The sequence below is a fragment of the Toxotes jaculatrix genome, chromosome 2, assembly GCF_017976425.1.
Source record: "Toxotes jaculatrix isolate fToxJac2 chromosome 2, fToxJac2.pri, whole genome shotgun sequence".
In the NCBI taxonomy this organism is placed as follows: domain Eukaryota; kingdom Metazoa; phylum Chordata; class Actinopteri; family Toxotidae; genus Toxotes; species Toxotes jaculatrix.
The window spans coordinates 23,291,731-23,298,157 of record NC_054395.1 but is presented as its reverse complement, the minus strand read 5'-3'; positions in this window follow the sequence as shown (position 1 = coordinate 23,298,157).

Here is a 6,427-nt window from a genome sequence, read left to right as displayed (position 1 = left end):
TGACGACATACGGCCATATGACGTGTTTTATGACATTTTGAGGTCATACCAAAAATTCACTTTTTTTGTCATATTTTCACGATATAGTATACTATGACGTGTTTTATGACATTTTGAGGTCATACCAAAAATTCACTTTTTTGGTCATATTTTCACGCCTTAGTATACTATGACGTGTTTTATGACATTTTGAGGTAACACCAAACAATCACTTTTTTGGTCATATTTTCACGACATACGGCCGTATGACTTGTTTTATGACATTTTGAGGTCATACCAAAATATCACTTTTTTGGTCATATTTTGACGATATAGTATACTATGACGTGTTTTATGACATTTTGAGGTCATACCAAAAATTCACTTTTTTGGTCGTATTTTCACGCCTTAGTATACTATGACGTGTTTTATGACATTTTGAGGTCATACCAAAAAATCACTTTTTTGGTCATATTTTCATGCCTTAGTATACTATGACGTGTTTTATGACATTTTGAGGTCATACCAAAATATCACTTTTTTGGTCATATTTTCACGACATACGGCCGTATGACGTGTTTTATGACATTTTGAGGTCATACCAAAAAATCACTTTTTTTGTCATATTTTGACGACATACGGCCGTATGACGTGTTTTATGACATTTTGAGGTCATACCAAAAAATCACTTTTTTGGTCATATTTTCACGCCTTAGTATACTATGACGTGTTTTATGACATTTTGAGGTCATACCAAAAAATCACTTTTTTGGTCATATTTTCACGATATAGTATACTATGACGTGTTTTATGACATTTTGAGGTCATACCAAAAATTCACTTTTTTGGTCGTATTTTCACGCCTTAGTATACTATGACGTGTTTTATGACATTTTGAGGTAATACCAAACAATCACTTTTTTGGTCATATTTTCACGACATACGGCCGTATGACGTGTTTTATGACATTTTGAGGTCATACCAAAATATCACTTTTTTGGTCATATTTTGACGATATAGTATACTATGACGTGTTTTATGACATTTTGAGGTCATACCAAAAATTCACTTTTTTGGTCGTATTTTCACGCCTTAGTATACTATGACGTGTTTTATGACATTTTGAGGTCATACCAAAAAATCACTTTTTTGGTCATATTTTCATGCCTTAGTATACTATGACGTGTTTTATGACATTTTGAGGTCATACCAAAATATCACTTTTTTGGTCATATTTTGACGACATACGGCCGTATGACGTGTTTTATGACATTTTGAGGTCATACCAAAAAATCACTTTTTTTGTCATATTTTGACGACATACGGCCGTATGACGTGTTTTATGACATTTTGGGGTCATACCAAAAAATCACTTTTTTGGTCATATTTTCACGCCTTAGTATACTATGACGTGTTTTATGACATTTTGAGGTCATACCAAAAAATCACTTTTTTGGTCATATTTTCACAATATAGTATACTATGACGTGTTTTATGACATTTTGAGGTCATACCAAAAATTCACTTTTTTGGTCGTATTTTCACGCCTTAGTATACTATGACGTGTTTTATGACATTTTGAGGTAATACCAAACAATCACTTTTTTGGTCATATTTTCACGACATACGGCCGTATGACGTGTTTTATGACATTTTGAGGTCATACCAAAATATCACTTTTTTGGTCATATTTTGACGACATACAGCCGTATGACGTGTTTTATGACATTTTGAGTTCATTCCAAAAAATCACTTTTTTGTCATATTTTCACAACATACGGCCGTATGACGTGTTTTATGACATTTTGAGGTCATACCAAAAAAATCTTTTTTTTAGTCATATTTTCACGACATACGGCCGTATGACGTGTTTTATGACATTTTGAGGTCATACCAAAAAATCACTTTTTTTGTCATATTTTGACGACATACGGCCATATGACGTGTTTTATGACATTTTGAGGTCATACCAAAAATTCACTTTTTTTGTCATATTTTCACGATATAGTATACTATGACGTGTTTTATGACATTTTGAGGTCATACCAAAAATTCACTTTTTTGGTCATATTTTCACGCCTTAGTATACTATGACGTGTTTTATGACATTTGAGGTAATACCAAACAATCACTTTTTTGGTCATATTTTCACGACATACGGCCGTATGACGTGTTTTATGACATTTTGAGGTCATACCAAAATATCACTTTTTTGGTCATATTTTGACGATATAGTATACTATGACGTGTTTTATGACATTTTGAGGTCATACCAAAAATTCACTTTTTTGGTCGTATTTTCACGCCTTAGTATACTATGACGTGTTTTATGACATTTTGAGGTCATACCAAAAAATCACTTTTTTGGTCATATTTTCATGCCTTAGTATACTATGACGTGTTTTATGACATTTTGAGGTCATACCAAAATATCACTTTTTTGGTCATATTTTGACGACATACGGCCGTATGACGTGTTTTATGACATTTTGAGGTCATACCAAAAAATCACTTTTTTTGTCATATTTTGACGACATACGGCCGTATGACGTGTTTTATGACATTTTGGGGTCATACCAAAAAATCACTTTTTTGGTCATATTTTCACGCCTTAGTATACTATGACGTGTTTTATGACATTTTGAGGTCATACCAAAAAATCACTTTTTTGGTCATATTTTCACGATATAGTATACTATGACGTGTTTTATGACATTTTGAGGTCATACCAAAAATTCACTTTTTTGGTCGTATTTTCACGCCTTAGTATACTATGACGTGTTTTATGACATTTTGAGGTAATACCAAACAATCACTTTTTTGGTCATATTTTCACGACATACGGCCGTATGACGTGTTTTATGACATTTTGAGGTCATACCAAAATATCACTTTTTTGGTCATATTTTGACGATATAGTATACTATGACGTGTTTTATGACATTTTGAGGTCATACCAAAAATTCACTTTTTTGGTCGTATTTTCACGCCTTAGTATACTATGACGTGTTTTATGACATTTTGAGGTCATACCAAAAAATCACTTTTTTGGTCATATTTTCATGCCTTAGTATACTATGACGTGTTTTATGACATTTTGAGGTCATACCAAAATATCACTTTTTTGGTCATATTTTGACGACATACGGCCGTATGACGTGTTTTATGACATTTTGAGGTCATACCAAAAAATCACTTTTTTTGTCATATTTTGACGACATACGGCCGTATGACGTGTTTTATGACATTTTGGGGTCATACCAAAAAATCACTTTTTTGGTCATATTTTCACGCCTTAGTATACTATGACGTGTTTTATGACATTTTGAGGTCATACCAAAAAATCACTTTTTTGGTCATATTTTCACGATATAGTATACTATGACGTGTTTTATGACATTTTGAGGTCATACCAAAAATTCACTTTTTTGGTCGTATTTTCACGCCTTAGTATACTATGACGTGTTTTATGACATTTTGAGGTAATACCAAACAATCACTTTTTTGGTCATATTTTCACGACATACGGCCGTATGACGTGTTTTATGACATTTTGAGGTCATACCAAAATATCACTTTTTTGGTCATATTTTGACGACATACAGCCGTATGACGTGTTTTATGACATTTTGAGTTCATTCCAAAAAATCACTTTTTTTGTCATATTTTCACAACATACGGCCGTATGACGTGTTTTATGACATTTTGAGGTCATACCAAAAAAATCTTTTTTTTAGTCATATTTTCACGACATACGGCCGTATGACGTGTTTTATGACATTTTGAGGTCATACCAAAAAATCACTTTTTTTGTCATATTTTCACGACATACGGCCGTATGACGTGTTTTGTGACATTTTGAGGTCATACCAAAAAATCACTTTTTTTGTCATATTTTGACGACATACGGCCGTATGACTTGTTTTATGACATTTTGAGGTCATACCAAAATATCACTTTTTTGGTCATATTTTCACGACATACGGCCGTATGACTTGTTTTATGACATTTTGAGGTCATACCAAAAAATCACTTTTTTTGTCATATTTTCACGACATACGGCCGTATGACGTGTTTTATGACATTTTGAGGTCTTCCCAAAAAAATCACTTTTTTGGTCATATTTTCACGACATATGGCCGTATGACGTGTTTTATGACATTTTGAGGTCATAGAAAAAAATCCCTTTTTTGGTCATATTTTGACGACATACGGCCGTATGACGTGTTTTATGACATTTTGAGGTCATACCAAAAAATCACTTTTTTTGTCATATTTTGACGACATACGGCCGTATGACGTGTTTTATGACATTTTGAGGTCATACCAAAAAATCACTTTTTTTGTCATATTTTGACGACATACGGCTGTATGACTTGTTTTATGACATTTTGAGGTCATACCAAAAAATCACTTTTTTGGTCATATTTTCACGAAATAGTATACTATGACGTGTTTTATGACATTTTGAGGTCATACCAAAAATTCACTTTTTTGATCATATTTTCACGACATACGGCCGTATGACGTGTTTTGTGACATTTTGAGGTCATACCAAAAATTCACTTTTTTGATCATATTTTCATGACATACGGCCGTATGACGTGTTTTATGACATTTTGAGGTCATACCAAAAAATCACTTTTTTTGTCATATTTTGACGACATACGGCCATATGACGTGTTTTATGACATTTTGAGGTCATACCAAAAATTCACTTTTTTTGTCATATTTTCACGATATAGTATACTATGACGTGTTTTATGACATTTTGAGGTCATACCAAAAATTCACTTTTTTGGTCATATTTTCACGATATAGTATACTATGACGTGTTTTATGACATTTTGAGGTCATACCAAAAATTCACTTTTTTGGTCGTATTTTCACGCCTTAGTATACTATGACGTGTTTTATGACATTTTGAGGTAATACCAAACAATCACTTTTTTGGTCATATTTTCACGACATACGGCCGTATGACGTGTTTTATGACATTTTGAGGTCATACCAAAATATCACTTTTTTGGTCATATTTTGACGATATAGTATACTATGACGTGTTTTATGACATTTTGAGGTCATACCAAAAATTCACTTTTTTGGTCGTATTTTCACGCCTTAGTATACTATGACGTGTTTTATGACATTTTGAGGTCATACCAAAAAATCACTTTTTTGGTCATATTTTCATGCCTTAGTATACTATGACGTGTTTTATGACATTTTGAGGTCATACCAAAATATCACTTTTTTGGTCATATTTTGACGACATACGGCCGTATGACGTGTTTTATGACATTTTGAGGTCATACCAAAAAATCACTTTTTTTGTCATATTTTGACGACATACGGCCGTATGACGTGTTTTATGACATTTTGAGGTCATACCAAAAAATCACTTTTTTGGTCATATTTTCACGCCTTAGTATACTATGACGTGTTTTATGACATTTTGAGGTCATACCAAAAAATCACTTTTTTGGTCATATTTTCACGATATAGTATACTATGACGTGTTTTATGACATTTTGAGGTCATACCAAAAATTCACTTTTTTGGTCGTATTTTCACGCCTTAGTATACTATGACGTGTTTTATGACATTTTGAGGTAATACCAAACAATCACTTTTTTGGTCATATTTTCACGACATACGGCCGTATGACGTGTTTTATGACATTTTGAGGTCATACCAAAATATCACTTTTTTGGTCATATTTTGACGACATACAGCCGTATGACGTGTTTTATGACATTTTGAGTTCATTCCAAAAAAATCACTTTTTTTGTCATATTTTCACAACATACGGCCGTATGACGTGTTTTATGACATTTTGAGGTCATACCAAAAAAATCTTTTTTTTAGTCATATTTTCACGACATACGGCCGTATGACGTGTTTTATGACATTTTGAGGTCATACCAAAAAATCACTTTTTTTGTCATATTTTCACGACATACGGCCGTATGACGTGTTTTGTGACATTTTGAGGTCATACCAAAAAATCACTTTTTTTGTCATATTTTGACGACATACGGCCGTATGACTTGTTTTATGACATTTTGAGGTCATACCAAAATATCACTTTTTTGGTCATATTTTCACGACATACGGCCGTATGACTTGTTTTATGACATTTTGAGGTCATACCAAAAAATCACTTTTTTTGTCATATTTTCACGACATACGGCCGTATGACGTGTTTTATGACATTTTGAGGTCTTCCCAAAAAAATCACTTTTTTGGTCATATTTTCACGACATATGGCCGTATGACGTGTTTTATGACATTTTGAGGTCATAGAAAAAAATCCCTTTTTTGGTCATATTTTCATGACATACGGCCGTATGACGTGTTTTATGACATTTTGAGGTCATACCAAAAAATCCCTTTTTTGGTCATATTTTCACAACATACGGCCGTATGACGTGTTTTATGACATTTT